This window comes from Delphinapterus leucas, chromosome 4, assembly GCF_059928025.1.
Source record: "Delphinapterus leucas isolate spDelLeu-1000000601 "Yukka" chromosome 4, BTC_Dleu_Yukka2, whole genome shotgun sequence".
Classification (NCBI taxonomy): Eukaryota; Metazoa; Chordata; class Mammalia; order Artiodactyla; family Monodontidae; genus Delphinapterus; species Delphinapterus leucas.
In genome coordinates, this window is record NC_143132.1 from 107,345,015 (window position 1) to 107,365,277 (window position 20,263).

The window sequence follows — 20,263 nt, forward strand, 5'->3', positions numbered from 1 at the left end:
GCTTATCTTCCCTCGTGTGGTTTGTATATGTGTCTGTCTCCGCGGCTGGGATTAGACTTCCGGAAGGCAGAGATGCAATCCTATCTGTGGACGCTTACACAAGTAGACACGTTTGAACATTTTAATGAAGTTTAAGTGAATTGAAGAAGGGTGACAATACCTCCACTCTAGGTTTCTCTGTATATACCACAGACTACTTGGAATGTCATATAAGAGTGGGGGTGACTTAGCAGATATTGTCAGGGTTTCTCAGCCTTGGCACAAGAGACGTTTGGGTCGGATCATTCTTTGGTGTGGGGACTGTCCTGTGCATTGCAGGGTGTTTAGCAGCATCCCTGGCCTCCACCCTCCAGATGCCGGTAGCATTCCCCCTCCCCTCAAGTTGTGACAACCACAAATACCTGCAGACATTGTCCATGTCCCTTGGGGTCAGAATGGCCCCAGTTTAGAACCACTGATGTAGGTGATTCCCGAAGGAGAGGGAACCTTCCTGAGAGGAAGTATAAGGCACCTTGCCCAGTGAGGAGCTGCCCAGACCTGCTCCTTACTCCTATAATCATTATTGTTTTAATACATCAGCAGAAGGCAGCTGTTTATAGCTTCTGGACAAATATTTTACTCTGACAGGCTGTCACTGACAGGTTGCCAAACACTGGAATTTTCTTAAGTGGGGTGTGGAAAGAGAGAACAGGGTAAGGCCCATCCTCTGTGAAATATGAATATCTTTTTCTGGGAGGTTGTCGTCTTGGAGACAGCACAACAGCTACTAAGAGGTGCCTGGGGTCATGCCAGGAAGACAGAACAGGCAAAAAATAACAACAACAAAAGCTGAAATGAAAGACGTTTTTTCTTAGCAGGATGTGGGGAGACATCACTCTTAATAAATCAACACATACAAACTCAGGGAAGGTGTTCACCTATTTTGGCACAAGCCACAGAGCTGTGGGTGGAGATGGTTGGAATATTTTCGGTGTGCAGGGAGGTAACCCCACGGGTCATCCCTTTGGCCTCCAGATGCTGGGGCCATCCAGCAGCCAGGCGGCAGCCCACAGGCAGGTGGAACTGTGATGAAGTGCGTTGGCTCGAACATGGCAAAGTGTTCGGTGTTGGCACAAACCCCCACCCTTGCTTTTCTTTTACGCTGTGACACTCTTTCATGTCAGGGAACTGAGTCTGAGTGAGGCCCCAGTGGCCGTGATGGACTCAAGGTCCAGGGCCCGGGAGAACTGCGGGATTGTTTTTTTCCTCGCTGAGGTGTTAAAGATTGGTTTGTGAAGCAGTGACTGAGGCATTACACATTAATGGTTGCACAGGGACTTTGATTCCATGTATCTCATGCTGATGTAGAAACTGGAGCTGTTATATAAGGTGTTGACTCGCTGCCCTTTCACGCAAGCCCCCCTCATCACATCATGTACCTCCCGGGGCCTGGGGGTGGGGAGAGTTGGGGGGTGGGGAGAGGGGGAGTGAGGCCTGCAGAGCTGCAGAGGCGGGACGGCTGAGGAAAGGCCTGAGGTTTGGGGCAGCGCATGTTAGCACAGCTGCTGAGAGGACGTCTGCCTGCAGCAGTGATAACCACCTGACTGCTCTCACCTTTGATTTCTGTTGGCTGCCTTCAGATGTGGGGAGCCAGCTGGGGGCCTCTGATGAGAAAATCAAAGATTGGAGGCAACAAACAGGTTGTCGATACCACACGCTCCTCTCTGACACTGAAAGAGAAACTCTGCTGAGATGCAGTTGGACTTAGCAAGGCCCTGTTGCATCAGGAGCAAACATGGGAACAAGGGCAAGAATGACATGAAATACAGTTTCTGCCCTGAAGCACAGGTGCTGAAGGAAGATTTTGCACTTCTAAGGACGAGTCTGCAAAATAGGTACTGAAGGGGACGTGGGATCTGGGTGAGGGCAAGGTGGCCGCACCCGGGATGCGGGGACCCTCTGACCAGGACTGAGGGGCCCAGAGGAGAAGGAGGCTATGGGCACAAGTCAGTTCCGGGGTGACAGTCCACCCTGGATAGCCCTGCAGACTCTTCCCTGCTCTCAGTCCCTCAGCCTTGCCCCCAGATGGGGCTGACGGGCTCCCCTGGAGCAGCCCTGGGGAGGGCAGAGCTGGCCGGGACAGACATTCTCTTCCTCGGGAAAGCAGCCGGGTGACTCACAGATTCCAGGCAGGGAGCGCTGCACGTCTAGACTCAATTCTTGCTGTGATGCATGCAGGCTGCCTCCACACAGTTAGCAAAGTCCCTCTGGTCGGGCCTCATGGGGCCACACCCAGCACTTAGTTACCCCAAAGCACACTAAGCAGACAAAGCCCTGGAAAGTGGGAGGAAAGAATTGGAAATAATTTCATATTTCAGAAAAAAATATTGAAGTGTTCATCACGGGAAAAATCAGAACGTTGTTAGTGTCTTTACACATTGTACGGCCGGGCAGTCTCTCACTTCTGCGTGTGCTGGGGCCACCGTAGCCCCTCCTGCCCTCTCCGTCCTGCTCTGACCCTGGCTCCTGATGACAAGGCCACCCTCCCCTGCTCAGCAAGGGGCCTGGAACAACGGCCACATCCCCAGTCCCCTCCATGGTGCTGGAAGGTCTTTCTAGGGAGGTGTTGGGATCTTGCCGCAGCCCTGCAGATGTGAAGATCCTGTAGTTTTTTCTAGAACGTGCCCTTGAAGGCAGACGTTGACTCTGGCAGCCAATGCAGGACCCTTCTCCCCACCTTGTGCCCCAACACCCACTTCCCAAGGGAGCAATTAATTAACTATAGTCCTGATCACCAGAGGGAATGTCTTACTCAGCAGCATCCCATGATGATTCTCCCAGTAAGAGAAACGATGGGAACCTGAGACCAGGGCTGCTGCCCTCTTCCCAGAAAGGGCAGAGCTGCCATTTGCTGACCACCCTCCTGTCCCAACGGGCCCTCCTTCCCCTTTGTGACACTCTCCCATCCTAGGAGCACCTCCCTGACCCTGTGACTTTCTGTGTCTCCCAAGTGCAATGAATCTTTGTCACCTTGCTTCTGTGCCTGAGATTTACGCGCCCTCTTTTCGTTCTGTCACTGCCTGGCTGAATGATGGGGTATCTGACAGGGCAATCTGGTCTCTTCTTCCGGTTCCCAAGTACAAGATGCACCTTCAGGGCTGATGACCCTGTTCATACCCCAGAATGAGGAGTAACTCCCATCAGCTGGCAGGGAAAGACAAGGCTGGGAGATACTGCCCTAACGGGGAGAGCTCTTGGGGAGAGCCAGCTTCCTAAAGTTAGCCCATGTCCTGACCCGTGTCCAGTATCCCCCCAACAAAGCCAGGTGACAATATCTTCTGGCTCCTCTGTTCCGCTTCGGCTCACCAGGCGGAGGAGGGGACTCCAGCCAAGCAGAAGGCAGCATGTGGGTCCTGGCTTTGGCCCGCTGTCAAGATTCCTTCCAGTCCACTTGCTCCCTGGTTGCTTTCTTTGTTGTTGTTGCGGTACGCAGGCCTCTCACTGTTGTGGCCTCTCCCGTTGCAGCGCACAGGCTCCGGACGCGCAGGCTCAGCGGCCATGGCTCACGGGCCCAGCCGCTCTGCGGCATGTGGGCATCTTCCCGGACCGGGGCACGAACCCGTGTCCCCTGCATCGGCAGGCGGACTCTCAACCACTGCGCCACCAGGGAAGCCCTCCCTGGTTGCTTTTAATCAGTCAAAGCCCAGTGTTCCAGATGAGAAAGGAGCGGGGAGGGGAAGAGGCTAAAAACTCTGTTCAAGTTAAAGCAGGATTTATTGTAATTGCTTGTTCATGCTGACTTCCAGCACAGTGCCTCATACATTGTGGCTCAAATTTAGTATTTCTCATCCATGTCTCATCAAAACCTGACGGTCCCTGAGTCTCTTTCATTTCCACAGAACCCTACTTTGGTGGGAGCGTGGCAGGGTGGGGAGGCAGGGGCTCAGTCTGGTAAGTGACTCTGGGCTCAGAGATTAACGCTGGTTAAGTATTAGTGTACTTCCCCTGCCAGGTAAAGTGGTATGGTAGATAATTTTTGGTTTGGGCTGGCTGTGCCCTGAGTCACCTCTGGGAATTACTTCTTCCACATACCAGCAGCTGTTAGTCGAGGTGCGTGCCTGCCCCTGGCCCAAGGTCAGGCACTCAGATTTTTTGAGGTTAGTCAGATCTGCCTTCCCTGGAATCCGAAATTGGAGCAAAGTCATCAAAAGACAGAATCCAATTGGAGGTCATTCCTTATCCACAGCACTGTGCCCAGGTGACACTGGTGAGGGGTTCTTGTGTCTTAGACCGTTGATTCTGTGCTGCTTCCTGCCCATGAAGTTCCTCAGTTCCTGTCCATTTTGTCTTGGTTTCTGAGCCTGGTTTCCTAGCCATTGAGAAATTAGCCGTGTTTCCAGTAAATTCCCTTTTGGTGTAGATTAGCCAGGGTTGGTTTCTGTTGCTTACCACCCAAGGAGCCCTAATTCACACGCACAATGAACCTGGGTTTCTGAGCATCCCTTAAGTCACACTTGGTTTCAGAATGTTGCCCCAAAGTTGAAGCCAGGGAAGTCTTTTCATTTACCCAGACTCCATAGTAATCATCTCCCAGCATCCATCTCTTTAGTTGCCAAGCCCATGCTGGTTATTAGCTGACTATGGTTTCTAACCTGCCTTTTGGTTTCTTGCAGTATTCTTTTACTCAGTTCAGACTGGGCCAAATCTTTCCACCCTGTACCTGGGGAACAGACTTGCTTCCCACGTGTTCTGCTCCTTGATGCTCCTCAAACACACACTAGGGAAATGCAAACTGGGACAATATTTTTGCAAACCAAAATTGCAAAACCATAATCAAGAGCTTTTAAAACATTCTTTCTTTCTGAACTAGTAATTCAACTAATTGAGGACTTTATCCTAAGAAAATTTTCAGAGAAGCAGAAAGATGACTAAGCGTATTTATTACATTATTATTTTGTAGTAGCCAAAACTTGAAGACAACTTAAATGTCTAGCAGCAGGGAAATAAACAATGGTCTGTTCATATGATGATTTGTGATACACCCATTCAAAATCACAGTTTTGTGGAATATTTAATGCTATGAGGAAACTCACACTATCTGTGTACCAGGTGTAAAAAAACCAGGACACAAACCTGTAAGTACGGAATCATCTCAATCCATTTTATTCAAATTGGGAAGGACTGCACCAACATATTAGCAGTGGTTATCTCTTTATGGTTTAGTAGGGAACCCTCTGAGGTAAGAACTATGTCTTACTTAAAGTTAAAGCTCTAATTCCTAGCTCAGGTCCAGTCATATAGCTTGCCTGGTGAAGTAATGAGGAAGTTTCTTTTTATTTTTCCATAATTTTCATTTCTTTTAAGTAATGAATGTGCATTCATGTAAAATCAGAAAAAAAACATTTTAGGCAATAAAGCTTCAGTGCATGAGGTTCATTGAAATCCTATTCATGCTTTAGGGTCCATATGGCAGTTTTAAAACATGGTAGCAAATATTTGATTGCTCCTTCTTAAGAGAGGTGGGGTCTGTGTCTCCTCCCTTTAAGTGGGGCTGCTTCAACCAATGGGCATAGTGGCAATGATGTTCTGTGACTTCTGAGGCTGTCATAAAAAGCCATGCAGTTTCTGCCACATTCGCTGAGGGTACTTGATACTGATGCCCTGAAGTGCAGTGTAAGAGCTCAACCACCCCAAGGCTGCCATTTTGGAGAGGGCATCTAGGGTGCTCTGGTCGGCATTCCAGCTGAACCTGTCCTTCATTCTAGGTGCCAGGCACATGAGTGAAGAGCTACCTTGGAAGTGGATGCTTCCAGCCCCCTGTTGTTTGAGTCACTGCTAGCCAACTGGGGTCCAGACACTATGGAGCAGAGACAGGCTGTCCAAATTGTGTCTCATCCAAACTCCTGACCCACAGACTTCCTGAGCATGATAAAATGGTGATTGTTTTATGCCACTAAGTTTGAAGTGGTTAGAGAGCAGTGGATACAAAAACATTTCTCCTTAAACTCCCTCTTTGTGAAGCCTTTCCTGATCCTTCCTGTCCTTCCCATAATTCCATGTCCTAAATTAAAATTAGTCATTCCTGTTTTCCAAAGCCCTTCTCTATACCTATATCGAAGTACTGACTCATCTTGCCTTTGGCTTTCTCCAGATGATGAGTTCCTTAAGGGAAGCAACTGTGTGAGTCACTTTTGCATCCTCAGGGCAGTGTCCAGCACATGGAATTTAATTGATGGTCCTTCTATTCCTTTTTCTATTAGTATAATGCACAAGAGAGACAAGAATTGACAGAGAAGCCAAATTTGGTGTGTGCCTCAGGCTTTCATGGAGTTCTGGCTATCTCCATGCTTCTGGGCTGCAACTCAGTGCAGCAACGGGATGCACTGGGATGGCACTAGGCCTGTAAACCATCCCGATTCTTAGTTTACTCAGGCTGCCATAACAGCGGGGTGACTTAAACCACAGAAACTTATTTTCTCACAGTTCTAGAGGCTGAAAGTCCAAGAACAAGGCATTGGCAGGTTTGGCTTCTTCTGAGGCCCCTCTCCTTGGCTTGCAGACGGCAAGTCTTCTCACTGTGTCCTCACATGGTCTTTCCTCCATGCATGCACATTCCTGGTGTCTCCTCCTCTTCTTTTTTTTTTTTTTCTTGCGGTACGCGGGCCTCTCACTGTCGTGGCCTCTCCCATCGCGGAGCACAGGCTCCAGACGCGCAGGCTCAGCGGCCATGGCTCACGGGCCCAGCCACTCCATGGCATGTGGGATCTTCCTGGACCGGGGCACGAACCCGTGTCCCCTGCATCGGCAGGCGGACTCTCAACCACTGTGCCACCAGGGAAGCCCTCCTCCTCTTCTTATAAGGATACAGTCCTATTGAATTAGGGTCCCACCCTTATGTCCCCATTTATCTTTACCTCTTTAGAGGTCCTGTCTCCAAATCCTGTTATAATTGAAATTGGCGCTTCAACATATGAATTTAGGGTTGGGGAGAACACAATTCAGTCCATAACACAGTGGATTCTTACATTCCCTGTAATTTACACTCCCTGTAGTTTACACTCCCTGTAGTTGTAGATGTCAGTGAAAAGGATGAATGAGCTCAGTGATCTACATTCTACCCACAAGTACTTTTCTGGCTGTAAGTTCAGGCTTATGCTGTTCTTGCTCCCATATCCCTTTACATGATGACCTGCTTAGGGGATAGACATCTGTGATAACTTGTCCTTCTCCACAGCCAATGGCAAGATCTGATCTCAGGTAGCTTTTGTTTGTTTGCTTGTTTTCTGTTTGGTGCCCAAGGAAACCACAGACAAATCTTCAGTATAAGGCAGTGCTGACTGCAAAGTGACGCACGACATGCCACTGTGTACAAGTGGGTGCTCTTCTGTTGCAACCTGGTCAGTTTACAATAGCTGAATAAACAGCATCTAAAAAGGGGCTTGGGAGGGAAGCTGTCATCAGCAGTCAGAGGATGATTTAAGGACATGCAGGAATGCCAGGAGCTAGGGTGACTGGCAGCTAGTCTTTAGAACTTTTCTTCGCAAATTAATTCCTAGCAATGTCTTTTGTTTTGTATCACATTCCAAACATGAGAGAGAGAGAGAGAGAGAACACAATCTTCTACTGAGTTGAATTGGACTTGGAACTATTTTACATCCATATCTGTGAGCCACAGGTGCTGAATAAGGCATGGAGCAAATATTCAAGGTCATACACTTGCCCTTTGCAATTCAAATTAAAGCGCACCTACCTTGCAATTTTTGCCCTTGTTTTCAGCTGGTCTTTGTCATACTACCTCACTGTCAAACCAACCCTCTCCCCACCCCTCTTCCCACCTTACTCTCACCTCTTAAGGAATGAGAAAACGTTTCTTGTTCTGATTCACGCTATCACTAAGGCATGTTCCACAAGAATCAATCAGCTTTCATTTTCACATAATGTAGTATGTTTACAATTACCAACCACCCTGGCTGCATGGAGTGTTCTAATATTATAATGTTCTTTATGTGAAAATCAGTTCTGAAATACATTTTTATCTGCCAGTTAAAACTGGTAAGAATTTTGTTCCAGTCTGTAAGAAGGCTGTATCCTTGCTCAGTACTATAAAGCCCTCAAGATTTCATCTTTCTTGAATTATCTAAAGGTAGGAAGAGATTCAATTTGTTAAGAGTCCTTGTTTTTGACACAAAGACAAATATCTGCTCCTGAGCTATACTTCACAAAGCAATGATTCATTTTAAAAACCTCTCAGGATCATGAATTCTCCAGATAGAAAAAATGAACCTAAAAAAATGAACCTAAGTCTTGCTTTCTTCATTAATTTTAGTATGTTCTCTCTCTGCTGCTTCACTTTAGAAAAGAGGTATAATTACTATCTCTATGAGTCAGACTCGTTGCCCAGCACCTGTTAGAAAATTAAAAAATATTTTCCCCACATCACACCACAAAGTGAGGCCATTGTTCTCATGCCGTTGCTGATGTTAATTCATTTGCCAAAATGACTATATTGGAGGCTTTAAAAGCCATAGTGATAATGAAAAACCATGACTAGAGACTTTTCCAAATGCCAATACATAAAGATAGTAACATGAACTTGATAAACTCTGATTTTCATTCTTTTTAAATTATTCGTAGATCAATAAGGGAGAGTCTGTTTCTCCCAGGCATGACGTAGCAGCAGATGCAGGCAGTTCAGAGTTGTCTTCTTAAACCATACCCCAGGTAGTTACTTAGGCGTTAGGTATGGAATTCAGTCAATGCTAATTACAGAAGGAGACTCAATATGTGTGAATATGTTATTGACGTAAGAGATTAAGGGATAATTGTAAGTAAGGAAAACTGATGTCATGACATAAAAACTATCCAGCTCAGGAAGGAGCAGAGTATAATAAAATATCTTTACACAGCCCATTTCTTGCCTAAATGCTGTATAAAGAGATAAAGCTCAAAATACTCTCGTTTTTTGGATAACAAATGTAGTGTTTGATCCCAATGCCAAACAAAGACCACTTAGATCATCACTTCTTTCAACTCTGCCATGCTTTTCATGACTTCAAAAGGTGTTTCTGTACAGACTAACTTGGAATTTACTTTGAATGAGAAATACAGGCTGCACAGTCACAGATTGTTTGGGGTAAGCAGGAGAGCTCTGCTAATACTCTCACCCAGCCCAGTGAATAGGTAGCATGTCCAGGCCTTTGCCATTGTGCACCGTGGGGGAAAAGCAAATGAGATGGTGCATGCCCTTGGCAAATGGTGATAGTAAGTGAAACAGAGTTTGGAAATGCCTCCAAAGTGAGGGATGCTGTTACTAATTTTTGTCTTAATCTAGGCTTTTTTGATTAAACGTATTTTTTATATTCTTCTTTTCCTGAAGCCATGAATCTATACTGAATGAATTAGTGGAGAATTCATTCAACAGGCAATATGTAACTTATGTTCTTCACCTCTTAAAGAAATTTCTTTTTTGATCCATTTCTTTGTAAATAATTATGAGTTCAACAGTTTATTAATGACACAGTCATTGGAGCTCCTGGGGTTCATTCAAAATGTGTTGGAGAATTGTTTAGAAGCGATTTGAAATCAGGTAACCAATGCTTTGTGGTCAAACACTGACTTGTTATCTGCAGAAAAGCAGGTTTTCATCTTCCTCTCTTTTTACAGTATTTAATGCAAGAAATTAACTATCTGGTACAGATGTTTCTTAATTTGTCACCTCAGCATAATGATTAGCACAAAGAGCTTAATAAATCTTTGTTGAATGAATGAATGAAGAGAAATAATATAAAGTTAAAAAGTATGGATAATTTTACTTAAAAATCAGCATTTCTTTTCAGGATTAATTTTAGAGAGCAATGTTTGTTCTAATTTGCTATGGACTAAAAATAACCAAAAAATCAAAATAAATAAAATATATCCTGGGTATTTTCCAAACAGAAAAATATATTCTACATTAAACACTATATGGATTTGCTTCTCCCAGAAGCAGATGACTGGAGGAAATTTCTAGCTTTAACTTCTTATATTACAAAAAAAGAGAAAGGTGGTCATTGGAATAATGGTAAATGAGGCCACTTTTGTTTCTATCCTTTGGTTCCCAGACCTCTGTATTCTGACACAGTGCTTTATAGAGGTCTTCAATTCAGCACATATACTGCGGGGAGGGGATGTCCCCCCATCTCCACAGAATATTTACTGCCTTTAGTTTGCTGAACTAGATATGCTAAAAGATTCACCCAGTGAAAACAACCAGAATGCTAGACAAAATAACAAAGAAAACACTTTTTAAAGGCATCAACAGATGGCACAGAAGTATGGAATCTGCAGAAATCAAAAACAAGACAGAAGTAGCGACTTTGGGAGAGGAGAGCCAAAGCCAGCTCTCTCAGTATTTCTGCCAAAACCTGGAAACCTTGAACTTTTTGGAAAATGTTTGATAGTGGAGGGGAGGAGATGAAGCCTTGGGCCCATGCAAAATTGGAAGTTTTATAGGAGACTTTCAGATAAAGCTGGAATCTCAAAGGGCTTTACCTTCAGTTCAAAGGATGAGTAAAAAATAACCTGCTATGCAGGAGACAGCCATGCATCTTGATTTGATCTTTATGCTGGAGGAGAGTGGGATGAATTCTCACCTGAGAATCTGTACCTGCCGCCTGGCCCTCATGTGGCTTTTTGTATGAATTTATTTTATCTGCATCTGAAAAATTGAAAGAAGAGAATTTTAATATAAGTGCACCAAGAATGTTTGTATAATCAAGAGCAAATGCAAATCTTTTATGGAAGAATGCAGTCTCTACCCAGGTCTCAAAGAATTCCTATAGATAAAGTTCCAAGGAACTTAAGCTCACATAAAAACACACATAGGCATATTCTGCCCTTCCCCCCACCCCACACAAGAAAATAAAGCACCATGAGTGAGAACCAGCAGAAACAGGCAGAAAAATCTGATCTGTAAAGATGATCAGACACAATATAAAATAAGCATGTTTGGTATGTTTAAAGAAATGAAAAGTTTGTGAACAAGGAATAAGAGAATTTTTAAAAAATATCTAGCAGATTGGAGAAAAATTGAGTAAAACTTTTAGAATGGAAAACTGCTTTATGCAGAAAGATTATGAGGCCAAATGGAGGAAAGTCTGAGATGCAAGAACAAATGGTGAGCAAAGAAATTGACGAACATTGACTACATATAACAATAATAGTCATGTCTAATTTGTGAGGTTAAACAAACAAGATATAATTCAAATATGGTCAAAATATAATATAAATTGGAACACTGTGAAAGTTGTAGTTATAATATTCTAAGGTACTTGTATTGTTTGGGTGAAGCATCAAGAGATTAAGTAAGCATGTTAAAATGTCTGGGTAACTCCTGGGACTTCCCTGGTGGTCCAGTGGTAAAGAATCTGCCTTCCAATGCAGGGGACACAGGTTCGATCCCTGGTCGAGGAACTAAGATCCCACATGCCATGGGGGAACTAAGCCTGTGCACCACAGCTACTGAGCTCGCATGCCTCAGCAAGACAGCCCACGTGCTGCAAACTGCAGAACCTGAGAGCTCTGGAGCCCACACACCACAACCAGAGAGAGAAAACCCGCACGCCGCAAGTAGAGAGAAGCCTGTATGCCACAATGAAGACCTGATGCAGCCAAAAAGTAAAAAATAAAATAAAATAAAATATTAAAAAAAAAGTCTGGGTAACTCCTAAAAATAGTTGTAGAGAGAATTACTTCCAAAGGGACAGAAGTAGGGCGTGATGGTGGGAATAAGAAAAAGAAACGAAAAAGGAAAATCTATTCAGAAGATGGCAAATAGGAAAAAAAGAGAGAGAGAGAGTGGAAAGCACATAATAAGATGGTAGGAATACATCAAAGGAAGAAGAGCAAAGACAGAGTCTTAAGGTACTTTGCTCCAAAACAAAACAATGGGAGTCCATACACACTCTAAAATGTTCATTCACTCTATAATTTCATACTGTTAACAATGAAAAAAGAGCATAAATGACTTTTGAGAACGAAAGGCTTTAATTTCAACCATCTCAAGTACAGTAGTAGTTCAGCATATCAGAGACCATTCAGCTTATCAGAGAACAATGTTTCCCATAACAGGGCTTTTAATGGGATATTGGAAGGGGCTGCGTCAAGGCCTTCTGTTTTATATTAACTTTATTTAAAGTTAAAAGAAACTTTAACTTTTGAAGATCTATGTCTCAAAAATGGACTTTTATATACAATTTTTAGGAGCACTTTTATGATTACTAAATTTAGAACATGTTTTTATTCTTATAAATTTTGACCTTTGTCTTTATCTGGAGAGTTTTATCTTGTGAACAGCTGTATAATTTGTTATTTCTCTTTCCTTCTGTACCAGTCTTAATACTCTTTTTCTCCTTTGTCTGTGTTTAAAAGAAACTGCTTTTTTAAGGCTATAGCTAGGACACCATATTCTAGAAATAAATCAGGAAGCACAGGACCTAAAGACTTAATATAGAAAATGACATATTTTAAAAAAAGAAATGTGAGGCCGATAATATTTTGCTTCTACAGGATGCTAAATCACTTCCTAGAGGGGCCTCATAAGATTGTGCAGTAGATCTTTCCTTAGGTCTGTTTTGTTATTTCCTATATGCTACTTTCTTTCCTTTGTTCTGTAATGCTTTTTTCATAGCTTCTAAGCTGTTCCTTCCTTCCTTCCTTCTTTTCTGCCTTCCTTCTTGATTGCCCACTCTCAAATGAAGCTAGATCTTTATTTCAACAGATAGGTTACAGAGACATCTCTCAAGTTTGCTCTGGAATGAGGGTAACATCCCTTCTCAGAGACAAAACTTGGGAGTGGGGGGGAAGGTGATGTACTTGGTCCCTGGTCCAGTTTTCAGCTTACAGTGCCTATTTGCCAGTCCAGGCTTTGTCACTTCCTAGCTGTGTGACTTGGGTGAGCTGCTTAACCTCTCTATGCCTCAGTTTTATCATCTGTAAAAGGAAGCTAATAAATATGTTAACCTCATACGGTTTCTCGGAGCATTAAATGAAATACTTTTAAAGCCCTTAGTGTTGTACATTGCCCGTGATACACAATAAATGTCTGCTATTATCATTTTCTTTATTATTATTGCTACTGCTACTGCTACTGCTAGTACTAAACTGTTGTTACTGCTGCTACTACTACCCCTACAAGTACCATCAGGTGTATTTCTCTACCTGGCTGCTCAGCCTCTGTTGTGCTGATCCACTGCTATTTGAGAGAATCCCACTTCCTAGGGTATAGTGCATCACTGCCCATCTTTCCCTCCTCACCACCACTCAGACACGATTCCTCTTTTCTTTTAGGAATGGCCATCTCAGAACGTTCCCAGCAAAGTAGCTTGGGTGCCTTGAGGGGCAGCACCCATGTGGCACAGCAATGGGGGGCCAGGCTCTTGCTGTGACTTGGTTGTCTGTGTGCTGTGCGTATGTGACCTTTTCTTTTCCATCACAGGGCTTTTAATGGGATATTGGAAGGGGTTGCATCAAGGCCTGTTAGATGCCATGCCATTTTACACTGGAAATCTACTTTCTGCTTTTAAACCAGGGACACAAAGTGTGGGCATAAGCCTGATGCCTGTGAAGACCTCCTCTTTCACCAGGCAAGGAGGACTCCATGGTTTTTATTCATGCCCTTTTGGTAATGAACGAAAACCCCTCAATCTAACCTGCAACGAGACCCTGATCCTAACCTGCGTTAACTCAAGGAGTATAATAGCCTCATTTTTACACACATTTAGATAAGTTAGAAGATCTGAGGTAAATTATTCCCTCAGGAGTACTAGGACCAAATCCAAAGGCAGCCAAGGAAAACTGCTGAGACAACATTCTCATCATATTTTCAGGAAAGTTCAGAACCTTTACAAGAAGAGCTGTCCTGAAACTCATGGTATTACATTTAGAGTAAGGTTTGCATTAAACTTTTAATGACTGAGTTTCAATACTGTATGAATATACAATTTCTTCATTAAAAGTTTAGCTGCTTTTACACTAAGGAAGGTCAGAAGAGGCGTAAACAACAAAAATAAATAAATGGACAGTTCATAAAGATGTTGTGGTTGAAATACAGTCAGGATCATATACTCAGTCAGGTCACATGCCCTCAGACCCAGCCAGATGCTCACCCTTTCTGGTGTCTTTCCAACATCTGTCCCAATCCTGGAGGGGTTGGATGGTTGCAGAGACTCTGGGCATCTGGGGGCCATTGATAATTAAAGAGTGCACCTATTAAGTTAGTATTAGAAATATTTGGGACATCAGTAATTAAAGTAGGAATAGCAATATAGATTCTATATATATATGCTATTGAAATGCATTATTACCAGTTTAAAACATCAAATTACAGATGTTTTGACAAACATTTTCAAGGGCCTTTAATACATAAGCAAAATAAATTCTCATATTGGTTGTATGACTATATTTGATCATAAATAATAAAATCAAAACATGGAAAAATATCTCTTTCCATCAAATAGGGCCATCTTTCCCTACCAATACACTGTGTCCAGGGCACAAATGGTAAAAACAAGTATAATCTCTTTTCCCCAAGTTAATGTAATGTACATATAGAGAATTTGACGACATTAACGGTTATTGGCTCAGAGTTTCAACCGCGTAGTTACAAAGAATTTAAGCCCTCCCTGACCCCAAACTTGATCTTTGTTTCTCACATTTCTCTTCACTGCTTCTCCTACTGCTGCCAGCTGGATATTGAAGGAGAACGTTTTCTTCTTGGTGATTGCAGGTCTGCCTTACACTGCATAAAGTGGATGGGCTTGGTCGGTTCTGGGGTCTCTCCGGTTAACAGTATATTAAGAGTTCCATGGGGACATGGTCGCAGAGAACCACAAGGACCCCACTGATGCTGCACTCAGAAATTTCCTCTTCTGTGATCTGGGCTTATGACCAGAAGAGGCAGGAGGTGGCTCTCAGGTCCTCTCCTTGACATTGGGAACTCTTGGGTGGAGGCAGGCCCAGGGAGGGGAGCCCAGCCTCTGTCTTGGATCTGAGGTCTGGGAGTCCAACCCTCTGACCTGAGGTACCCTACTAAGTTATGCCCAGAAGGTCTAATGCTTCAATGCAAACAAGATTCTGGTTGACTTGACTTGCTAAGTTAGAACAGTGGCCTTTAACATGGAGTATGTGTACCCCAGGGGTATTTGAAGGGGTTGATGATCTTAAGTTCATAGAGCTTCCTGGATTTCCCTAACTTATAAATATTCCTGTTGAAATAAAGTGTCATGCTAGAAATGATATTTTAGTCCACGCTAGGATTTTCTGAGTTCACATACAAGTAGATTGTAGCCATGGGAATTAGACAATTTTGGACTGATGGGTCTCTTTTTTTCAATGCCTTGGCTTTGTCAAAGTATGCATTTGGACGACAGTCTCATGAAAGCAAGGCGAAAATAACACTAGTAAGAAAGGCTGACTGTTAAAAATTCCCCTTCCTGCAATGCATTTAAATATAAGCAGCTCTTTTCAGGTCTTCTTTTTTTTTAAAAAAAAAAAAAGATAAATAAATAATTTATTTATTTTTGGCTGTGTTGGGTCTTCGTTGCTATGCGTGGGCTTTCTCTAGTTGAGGCAAGCGGGGGCTACTCTTCGTTGCAGTGCGTGTGCTTCTCATTGTGGTGGCTTCTCTTGCTGCGGAGCACGGGCTTTAGGCATGTGGGCTCAGTAGTTGTGGCTCGAGGGCTGTAGAGTGCGGGCTCAGTAGTTGTGGCACACGGGCTTAGTTGCTCCGCGGCATGTGGGATCTTCCTGGGCCAGGGCTCGAACCCATGTCCCCTGCATTGGCAGGCAGATTCTTAACCACTGCACCACCAGGGAAGCATCTCAGGTCTTCTTGATATTTGTCCCCAGGACACTTCCTTATCTGAAAAGAAAAGAAACTTTAAATAGCAAAGCAGTATAGGTTAGTGTCACTAATTATTTTAAATGTAATTAGAATGTTTTCTTAGACTATCAAAATTTTGGAGATACACTAGGTAAACTTCCTATGACATCTTTCCACTTGGCACTTATTATTCTATGAAGTAGTTAAAACAATTTTTTACCAGATACTGTTTCAAATGTTTATTATAATACAGTAAAATCCTCATCTTATTTCATCATAAAATGTTTAATGTTTTCTACATCCTACTAATAAAAAGTAAATAAGATCCTATGTACAGATCAATTATTTTTGACTGCATCTACCTTCTTTTACATTAAATGTAAAGAGAAACATTAGATATTGATTCATGGTATCAAGAAATGCATTGTCAGCAAAACTTAACTTTTATACTTAAATTATTTGTCAAAATTTATAATATATTTATGTTATTTTTAATAGTAGTATATTAATAACTGTAGTAACAACTCAATCCAGAAGAACTTTGTAAAGTTATGTACATGCTTTTGTAGTAATTTAATATGATAGGAGAGCAATAAAAGGTTTACAATTATAAAAATATATTAAAGTAACAGTTTTAGTTTTAAATGTCCATATTTATAATATACTGGTTATCATTACAAGATCCTTTGCAACTATTTAAATTTATGATGAAATGTTTTAGATGTCAACCTAAAAATGTGCAAGAGGTACATATTTTAAAAAATTTTTTTTCAGGGTCCATTGGCAAAAAGATTGACCAACAATTCTGGAGGGAACATGTGTATTAAGTCCTTACCTAATCACTGCTATTAAATAAGGTAGTGGATTCTTTTCTCCCTAACTTCACCTCTTCTCACTAACCTCAGTTCTGTACTGAGTACCATGTGCCCCTTGGAAGAATAAAAAGATTCTAACTTTGAGATCCCATGAGATCCCAGCTTAAACGTCAACCATTTAAAGAGTCTAGTAATAGGGCTTCCCTGGTGGTGCAGTGGTTGAGAATCTGCCTGCTAATGCAGGGGCACGGGTTCGAGCCCTGGTCTGGGAGGATCCTACATGCCGCGGAGCAACTAGGCCCGTGAGCCACAACTACTGAGCCTGCATGTCTGGAGCCTGTGCTCCGCAACAAGAGAGGCCGTGATAGTGAGAGGCCCGTGCACCGCGATGAAGAGTCGCCCCTGCTTGCCACAACTAGAGATAGCCCTCGCACAGAAACGAAGACCCAACACAGCAAAAATAAATAAATTAATTAATAAACTCCTACCCCCAACATCTTAAAAAAAAAAAAAAAAGTCTAGTAATAGAAAATGGAAACCTGGCTGCCCTGGGTTTTAAGAAATTCTGCTTTAAATGAAAGAAGTAGTCACTTGAATCTTGACAGTAACCTTTATTCCCTAGAAATTTAAGGTTCCAGATAGGAAATTACAACTGTAGAACCCATTCACTTTAAGAAGGCAGAAGGCAGAAGGTGTCTCTTTAGATTAATGTGTTAGACCACATCAAGCTCACTTGGGAGAAAGGTGGATGTATCTTTCCATGGTGCCCAATGCAAAGCCAGATGTTCGTATTTTTCAGAAAACAAATATATTTCCAATGTTAAGTCATATGAAAGCCTCTACTTAAAAGTGCTTCAATATTCTAAATTATATGTCTGTCTAATTCTTGGGTTTGAATTATATTTATGAGAATTAATAGTAATAACAAATAACCATACAAGTTAAATAACAGCAGTAAGTATGTTAATAAAGAGTATTCAAAACTTTTTAATAGCAAATGAATTCAATCCCTTTCACTATTTTCTGGATTCAAAAAGATTAGAGAATATGGCCACCCTGTGGTATAATGAGATGAGCTGACTTAATGCTCACAGACAAGTGAGCATAGTGCCTTACTGTGTTAAATACAGATTTTGAAATTGAGAATCTGAATCAAATTCTCATTCAGTTCTACCTTTAAAATAAACTGATCTCGGTGTAATACTGCAAGTTACTGTTTTATATTTAAGTGATTGAGAACTACTTTCAGGGGGAATAATGATACTCTAATATTTCCTTCATAATTCTAAGAACTTATCTAAGTATTCTGTTTCACAAGCCTCAAAAGAAAACCAGTATTGTCGAATTTTCTTTTGGGAATCAGATATCCAAATATATATCATTATGAGATTAAAATGTAAGGTTATTCAATGACTTGCCAATGATCAAAATGAAAGTATTTCTACTGGATTTTTTTTTTTAAAATAACAAATCTCTAGTTCTTTTCAGGCTCAGAAATTTGGGTGATGATATAAGCTATTTATGAATATTGGCTGAATATAGATTTCCTTTAATTCACTAGTTTTCCTGGAGAGTTACAGATTCACAGTCAATAGGCAAAGAAGTAGAATTGAGTGCACTGGAAGCTGAGATGTTGAATGGGTCCACACGATGTGGGTAGCAGCGGTCTCAGATTAGGCATAAGGGAACCGAGTATGGCGAGGCAATTTCCATCTAACACTAACGCACAGCTCTGAGAGGTGGAATATGCCAGGGGCAATGGCACCACTGTGAGCAGTGATTCTCATACTTTAACATGTATATGAAACACCTGAGGGTCTCATTAAAATCTGATTTCATGCAGCAGGTTTGGGTGTGAGGCCTGATATTCTGCATTTCTAACAAGCTCCCAGGAGACACTGATCCTGCTGAAGCACTTTGAGTAGCAAAAATTTAGAGCACTGATACTGTTCTTCCAGTGTAGAAATGAGATGTGTGGCCAAGAGTTGGAGGCCCAGGCTCTCTTGTCAAGTCAGCTGTTAAGCAACTGTAAGAATGGAAAACTATTCAACATTTAAGGGACCTATTATCTCCTTCTGTAAAATTACAGGTCTGGACCAGAGGATGTGTCAGGTCCCTTCAGAACTATAAAATTTAAGGACTTTAAGATAATCCTTATTTTTATTTTGGCTGCTATCTTCTGTATTTTCCCTCATAAATGGTAAGCAAAAATCGGAAAGAAGTTTATTGCATTGTATCACTCCCAAAGCTCACCACTGAGTTGTGCTTTGCATTCTTTGAGCCAAGATGATAGCTATTTTTAATGTCAATTTCCACATTCTTCTCTCATAATTCTTAGAACACTATTCAGATTTGTAGTTTGCTTTAAGGAGAATTCTTATGAATACTGAATCTGTGGGTTAGTTATCTGTTGCCCAAATGAAAAAGTAGCTCCTATGATTTCACATTTTCAGAGAAGCTGTAATATTCTTAAATAAAGGGTGATCCTTTAATTGGAACCAATTTCATACACTGCACCCCTGCTAAGTGGCAATGGCTGGTAATGGTTTCAAAGTGCATTTAACAGGGAACAAATTCTTTCCCTTCTCTGAATAGAATTTGAGTCAGCTGCTTCCTGTTTATTCCCAGTATCAGCATCTTTATTCAGAACTTCATTAACTCTTGTTTGGACTACTTTACAAATCTACCGATTGGTGTTCCACCTCCAGCCTTTTCACTCTATAATTATTCCAATACAGCCCTGCCAGAGCTATGTTCCCAAATTTCAACAAAGTGCATGCCACTTCTAAGTCAAAATCCTGCTTTGGGCTCTTATTCAACACCTCCAAGCTCTGGGGTCAACCTACCTTTTTCAGGTTCCCACTACTTCCCTTCACCAAGTATTTTCTACATATCTATGACTCTGTTTATACATGTCCTCTACCTGGTATACCTTCTTCTATAAAACCCTCCTCCATTCTTCAAGACCTATTGTAAATTCCAATTCTTGCTTAAAGTGTTCCCTGATTCTTCCATCAAAAACTTGAACTCATATAACACCTTGTTTTTGATTCTCTTCCCAACACCTGCTGCCCTATATTATAATCTCTGCATACACTTCCTCACTGCCCTCTATTATACAATTCTTGGGCATCTGTAGTACATCTTAATTATTGTTGTAACTTTCACAGTGCTTTTTCAGTTCTCCATATCTGTTGAAGAAATGAGTGAATATATAATATAGCCTAAGTATTAAGGCTATATTATGAGGGTAAGGGGTTTTTAGTACATTTTTTACTCACTTAATGGATATAAAGCCTTATACTATATAAATGCTAGAGCAGAGAGAAAACTTTCAATTTTCTGGATCATGGTAAATATTGCCATAGGATAAGTGTGTTTCAGATTCAACTATTGTTAAAATTTTTTATCTGTTAATTCAGAATATACAAAGATGATATAATTTATATTTCAGATTCTAAAGATGCAACACAATTACACTGGCCTTACAATTTATTATTACACAGGGTTAATATTTTCAAAAGAAAAAGTAGAATTTCTTCCTTAAGATACCACAGACACTGCCTTAGGAATGCTTCCGTTATTGTTTATCATGGTTTGGGATCATTAA

General features: G+C 41.8%; 1 protein-coding gene across 1 annotated transcript in view; it reads right to left on the reverse strand.

Annotated features, from left to right (window-relative positions):
• The window catches only part of LEKR1 (leucine, glutamate and lysine rich 1), a 337,373-nt gene that overhangs the window by 37,221 nt on the left and 279,889 nt on the right, over positions 1–20,263 (reverse strand). Inside the window, exons 17-19 of the mRNA XM_089910962.1 lie at positions 14,670–15,877; positions 14,124–14,223; positions 1,594–10,675 (exon numbers count right to left, since the gene is read on the reverse strand). The gene's annotated coding sequence lies outside the window, so the exon portion shown is untranslated. The remainder of the gene's footprint in view (positions 1–1,593; positions 10,676–14,123; positions 14,224–14,669; positions 15,878–20,263) is intronic.